This window comes from Meriones unguiculatus, chromosome 2, assembly GCF_030254825.1.
Source record: "Meriones unguiculatus strain TT.TT164.6M chromosome 2, Bangor_MerUng_6.1, whole genome shotgun sequence".
In the NCBI taxonomy this organism is placed as follows: Eukaryota; Metazoa; Chordata; class Mammalia; order Rodentia; family Muridae; genus Meriones; species Meriones unguiculatus.
This window is the reverse complement of record NC_083350.1, coordinates 53911214-53918094: the sequence shown is the minus strand read 5'-3', so window position 1 is coordinate 53918094 and position 6881 is coordinate 53911214. Positions and strand designations below refer to the sequence as shown.

Below are 6881 nucleotides of genomic sequence, written 5' to 3'. Positions count from 1 at the left end.
CGAAAATCCTTTAAAATTGGGGGTGGGGTGGGGGGAGGCCAGCAGAGGGCACTGGACTCCCCAGGGGAGGGGAGAGAGGGTCATAACAGCTGGTTGTGAACCTTCCAAAGTGGGCCCTGGGATCTGAACTCTGGTCCCCTGGTCAGAAGAGAACTGTGTGCTCTTTAGCGCTGAGCCACCTCTTCAGCCCTTTCGTCACAACCTTCGAGGCCACACGTTTCTCTCTAGCTAATATTTGTTTTCAGGTCTGTGACTAAGCACAGCAAAGAAGCATACCTGACCAAAATAAATAAATATAAAAGATAAAATTTAAAAACATAAAAAAAAATAATAATAATAAACCGACCGCAGAGCACAGATTAGCCAGAGACATCTTGGCGCTGCAGCCCCCACTTCTGTGTGTTTCCCGGCAGGCTGGCTCCCTGTACCGCATCAGCCTCGTGCTCCTGCTCGATTCAGGGCACACCCATCTGTGCCACACAGAATGTTACCATGCAGACGTGTTCCAAGCCTGTCTGGACCAGACTACATAATATGTTCTTTTGGATTACCCAGAGTAACATATACAAACAAGTCTTGGGCCAGCGAGAGGGTTCCGGGGGTGAAGGTGCTTGCTGCCACAAGCCAGCTGATCAGAGGTCAGTCCCTGGAACCAACCAAAAAAAGAAGAGCCTTCCACAAGGAGCTCCCTGACCAACACAGGTGCGCACACACACACACACACATGCACGCGCTCAGGCACACATGCAGGCACACACACTGATCTCTGTGAGTTGGAAGCCAGCCTGGTCTACAAAGAGAATTCCAGGACAGCCAGGGCTGTTACACAAAGAAACCCTGCCTCAGGGAAAAATAAAAATAAAAATAAAAAAGATTTTTAAAAACATCAATGCCTGCTCTATTTAAAACTAGCATAAAAACTAAACTTTTTTTTAAAACCTGTAATATAGGATATTCTGCTCAAATACAGATGCTGCTTTACTAATTTCGTTCCAAATGAAGGGTCACAGTGTCAATGCGGCTCTATAAATCAGCACGAGTTTTGCGGTTGTCTTGCACTGCCACCTGGTGGTCACTTTTACACACACATTAGGCCTAACGAAATTTCCTGAGTTGGCTCTTGTTCAGCAGTTCCCTGCCATTAGTCAGTCTCCCCTGCAAGACGGCCAAAATGATGCTACAAGTGATTTTTACCTCGTCTTTCTTAATCCAGTTAAAGTTCAGAACATCTTACTGAATCATATCACTTATCTATTATTTAGCATAACAAATAACCAATAATTTAGGGTGAAAAAATTTCTAAGGAAAAAAGTTAAGGCCACCTATGCCTCGAACTTAGAACAAAATAAAACAAGGCCTGTCCATGCACAGATTTACCTGGAGTTTAATGAACGTCAACGTATAAGGATAAAAAGGACCAAAGTGGGAGTTACGTTGGCTGTGGGCTCAGCTGAGTTGGTAAAACGTTTGCCTAGCACATTGAAGCTTTGGTTTTTCTCCCCAGCACTGCATAGACTAGGAGGGGAGGCAGATGCTAATGAAGGTGGAGGCAGGAAGACCAGCAGTTTGAAATCTTCCTCGACTACCCAGTAAGTTGGAGGCCCTGTCTCAAAAGATAAATCAGTAAGAGTTAGTACTGCTGTAACGGATGAGGCCATAACCGTTTTCACAGGGTTCCTTGGTACATTTTAAAATTCACATTTTTCATTTGTAAAGTGCTGCATTTTATCTTGGGCTTCCCTAAATTCTCATATGAATAAACATGAGTATTTTATTAAGGATAATACTAGTTATATTACATTTCCTGAAAGTATTTGGTCAATAACACATAGAATGTCCCTTTTATTAATTTGAGTAGAGAAAGTTTACTTCCAAATCAGAATCGCCAATCATCTTCTTCACTCTTTCACTTCTTTTTTACTAAATGAACTTACTGTTCCGCATCGTAATGTTTCCTTAGTGCTCACCGCTATCAGTTCCTGCCACTTTCAAAAACATCAGTCCTCGACCCCGCCAGACTCACTCCAGTGCTTAACGCTTAGTCCTCCTTATGCGGTGCTCTTCTGAGAGGAGGCAGGGACTTAAAGACAGAGCTTAGCAGGAGGAAAGTAGCTGAGGACAAGGGTTTGATGGTTAAACCCAGTCCCCAGCCTGCCTCCTTTCTCCTTGCTTCCTGTCAGCCGTGACGTAAAAACCTCCTCCTCTGGCGCTCGCTTCTGCTTCCGTGATGCCAAGATTGTAGAGCCAAAGCCACCCAGACAGACCCCTCAGAAACTGTGAGCCAAAGGGATCATTCCAGCCTTAGGCTATTTTGGGTGAGCATTCTGTCCCAGAAACAAAGGAAATAACACAATCATTGGTGTTTCCGTTTTCTGTAACTCTTGGCCCTTCTATCATTTCACATTTTTTTTCTAACTTTTGCTAGCCAAATGGAATCAATTAATTTGTTCTCCGTTTTTCTAAATATCCAGTAACTCACGTGATGGCAAAATACTGTGGATAAATCCTCGTCATGTAACAGGGCCCCAGAACCTAGGAGACCCTCAAACCAGCTGGCTCCATGATGGAAGTCCCATCCAGGCCATAAAAATCAGCACATAGACCGTACCACCTGCCAAACAAAAATCCATCCATCAATGTCCACCGTTCTGGGGAAATCTCCGAATGTTCTAACCTTGCTTTGCTTTTGGCTTCTGTAGTTCCACATATGGGTAACTATTCTTGTTAGCTAAAGTATCTCTACCCGGGACACAGTTTTTGCACTTAAAAACTCACCCTGAGAAAGGCCTAGGGCTGCAGTGAAATCCCAGACAGCCAGAGTAGTCGCTAGCCAGCTAATAAAGACTTTCTGTTGGCTTAAACCACCCCCAAGCAGTTTTCTCTAGTGGATACCCCCTGATATCTGCTCACTTTAAATATTTGCATTAAGACATACTATACTAATATCCAAAATAAGAAGACATAGGAGCTAAGGAGGCATGGGGAAATGGGGGGACAAGTGAAACCTCTCCTCGAGTTGTTGGTCAGAGGCATACATGAGACCTCGTACCAACCCAAGCCAATGCCATTGCCCTTGGCTGCCTCCCAGAGGTTGACAGTGAATCCCTAATGCTGAAGACGACGTCATACACTTCGGACACAGGACTGGGAGGTAGGGAGCTATTGCCCAACCTGGAAACCTTCTCCCTGAGGACTGGCTCTCACCTTATCAGAAGGTGCGAAGCAAGTTGCCAAGGGAGGGCAGTTGGAAGGCCTGCCCTGCTCTAAAACCTATGAACCACACAGCGCAGACATCTCGAAGGCCATCCAGCCGACCACACAGGAAAACGGGAGCTGATCAGCTTCCGCTAATGCTGCACGTGGCCCCGCGTCCTTCCGCAGTGCTCAGCTCCAGAGGCAGAGCTGAAGGGAAGAGCAGATTACAAATGCCCCCCGTCTTCTTGCGGTTCCTGTGCTCCTGCCTGTAATTAATGACTCGTCTTTCCCTGCCGGGATGTGGTCAGCGGAAGTCATCACAAAGAGGAAGAATTTGGAAACGGTTCCAGGATACCCACCGCTAAGCTAGTGTGGACAAGGCGAGCATGCTTTTCCTCCACCTATCCTTCCACCCTCCAAAGCTCAGGAGAAAGAAACATGTGGAAGAGGAGCCCACGCGCGGGAACGAAGCAAAGGCGTTAGAAGGAAGCTGGCAGCGCGTCCCCTTCCTGAAGACGGTGACCAGTACTGCTGGGGGTGGAGAGGGCCAGTACTGCTGGGGGTGGAGAGGGAGGAAACTCATCTGAGTTGTTCATTGGATGTCATTTTGCACCGCGCACAGCGTGAGCACTCCAAAATGCCCCTAAACCTCTTTGTGCTCACATATGGACATGCACACATGGCTGTTGGCTGGAATGAGAAAATTCAGGCTCCGAACGACGCAAGTAACCTAAGGGAACAAAATTCCGAGACAGGCGTAAACCGAGGCCTGCTGCGGGACCGAGACCAGAGAATGTCCTTACTCTGGTTCTGTCTAGCAAGAAGGCAAGATAAAAGCCATCTCGTCCTCGTATTGTACCTTTAGGTGTTTAAATGACAATTTTCAAGGTACTGGTCTCCCCAAACCAGCCTTTCTGTCATCCCAGATGTGATGGTGACTTCTCCGTGCCGGTCAGGACTTCCTGTCTCTGTTTGATTGCACGTCTTCTAAGTGGTTACTGCTCCGGATGAAGAGTCTTATTTATTCAGGGTGGTTCTGGCGCGAAGATAACTGACCTGGGAACCTGCATTGTCTTTTCTTCCTCTTCAAACTACTTTGAAAAAGTAGTTCTGATGCTCTAAGTGTTTAATGAATACAATTCAACAAATTGAGATTCACCCATTCATTCACTCACTCATTCATTCATTTTTAAAGTGTGCTTTAAAGAAACAAAGGTGCTGAAGCCAGGATTGGTGGTGCTGTAATCATGCTGCTCCAGGAAGCTGAAACAGGGGTTATCACTGTGGGTTCAAAGCCGGCCTAGGCTACAAACTAGCCAGGGCTACATGGCAAGAACCTGTTTCAGGGTGGGGAGAGGAAAGAATGAAGGAGTGAAGAAAGAAGGAAAAGAGAGGGGGAAGAGAGGGAGGAGAGGGTCTTTGGATGAGACACAGGACTACTTAAAGAGAATTCTCATTGTCACCACACATCTCAAGGCCTCCTCTCTCATAAGGAGTGACGGCTTGGGTGAGAGGCAGCCAGTTCAGAACCTCTGCTTAAGTTCTGAGGTAAATTTTTTCTCTAAAATTTCATCGTGAAATCCAGGAAGGAACCCTGTACATCGCGTTTGTACCCCCATGGGCCCTGGTACTCCCAGACATTACAAAGCTCACCAGCAAACTCCTGTAATTAGCACCACCAGCCAGGGGCACATAAAATAGCCCTTTTCTGAATAGAATTTTGCTTGAGGGGGAGGTATGTTATATGATTTTAAGATTTTCAAGGAATTTAAAAGATCAAAGCACCTCATCTAACAATGTTTATTCTTAGCCAGGCATGGTGCCACACGCCTTTAATCCCAGCTGAGCCAGTTTTGATCTCTGAGTACGAGGCAGGCCTGGTCTACAAAGTTCCAGGACAACCAGGGCTCTGTTACACAGAGAAACCCTGTCTGGAAAAAACAAAAAACAAAAAACAAAAAACAGACAAATAAACTCCTATTTGTTATCTCATGAATGTTGGGTTATTATTTAAATTAAGCTTTCACGTTTTGTAATGCTGTAATTTGAGAATTTAAAATTACTATTGTAATCCTCACTTCGGGTTTGGGTGGCGGTTATGCGGACTGTTCGGTTTCGAGACTGGGGCTTAGGTAGTCCAGGCTGGCCTCCAAATCACGAAGTCGCCCAGGATGACCACGAATTCTTGACCCTCCTCCTTCAACTGCTTGGCAGTACAGGGGTGCGGCGGCACACCCCAGTCTTCACGGCTCTTACTGCGGTGTGTGTGTGTTTGTCGATCGTCCAACGCTAGTCTGTAAGTACGCGGTGCTCGTTTTGGTTTTGCTTCTTAGATGTTCGATCTTAACTGTTCTTCACCCGGAAGAGGAGCAAGTTCTGGCCTCCCCCTGCAGCTCTGCGTCTGAGCTCCTTCGGCTCGACGCTCGCTGCTCATCACCGCTCGGGGCCCAGGAAGGAGGGACAGATGGACACACACCGGACGAAACCTCTTCCTCATCCCGTCTGCGGCGCGACCTGGGTCGAAGGGCGGAGCGGGTCCCACAGCAGCCGAGGCGCCCGCCGAGCGCCCTCTTTCTAGGAAACGCGTGCCGCCGCCTCCCGCGGTGCACTTCTCCCTCCGGCCACGGGGCGGCAGGAGAGCGCGCGGCGGCCGTGGTACAGTCTGCCCGCCCCCACCTCCGCGGACCGTGGGCTCTTCCGGCCGTAGAAAAGCATTGTGGGACGGCTGCGCGGCCTTTCTGCGCGCTCGCGGCGAGCGTGGCCTCGCGGTGCGGGCCTCGGCGGCGGCTGGTGGCTGGTGAGGGTGCGGGATCGAGGGTGTCCGCGGCAGCGTGTGGGCCGCCCTCCTCTCCGGGAGGATGGGGAGGTGGCGCGGACCCGGCGGCCGAGCGACGGGGCATGACCCGCCGGACCCGGTGTGAAGTGGCTCGGTGTGGAAGCCGAGCGCCTGTCATGGTGTAGAGCTTCGCCCCACGCCCAGGTGCCAAGCCGTGCGGAAGTGGAGTGAACGTCGCAGTCGGAAGGTGGGGTTGATCGTCCGTCTCCTAGTTTTGAGTGTGGATGGAGCCGGCCCGACGCTGTTCACGTAGCCTTTGTGTTGCCCGTTCACCGTTGGTCACTAGTGAATGTGGTGTCAAAAAAGGCTTAAAGTAATGCTTCGCGGCCTTTTCTTAACCCTGGAGTTTGGTACCTTGGGTGTAGGAGCTGCGTAAGTGACAGGTCGACTCTAACTTGTATACGAAAGTGGATTTACTGCATAGCGCGGTTTCTTATAACTGGTTCTTACTCGTTTGGCAGGTGGGCGTCTGAAGCTGATTCTTCCCACGCGGGAGCACAAAGGTGATTTAAGGTAGGTTGGCTGCCAAGCACAAGCTGTGTGGGGATTTAAGTTGGGGTGCATCGAATCGTTAGCTTGGCCGATTGATTCGCACTGCTGCTGCTTGTCAGAAAGTAAGCAGGCGAGACACCTTCTGCCCGTCGGCCAACTTTTATGGATGTTTGCTCCCCCTCCCCTCCCCCCCAGTATGTAGTGTAGATAGTAAATGTACATTGTGTTAGCATTAGGCAGCCTGCTCCTCGGTTGCATGGTGACCTATGATGTCCTGTGTCTCCCACCAGGTGTGTGGCAAACGCACACACACCCAGGAGCTGTAAATGAGCACCTTGTTCTTATCCCTCTCCTACTC

The 6881-nt window shown here is 49.1% G+C and overlaps 1 non-coding gene across 1 annotated transcript; it reads left to right on the top strand.

Moving 5' to 3' along the window:
• The first annotated feature begins 6282 nt into the window (after positions 1 to 6282).
• Positions 6283 to 6416, top strand: LOC132652589 (small nucleolar RNA SNORA13). Its single transcript, XR_009590187.1, has one exon. It is a non-coding gene; the product is annotated as a small nucleolar RNA SNORA13 (small nucleolar RNA).
• Positions 6417 to 6881: the final 465 nt, after the last annotated feature.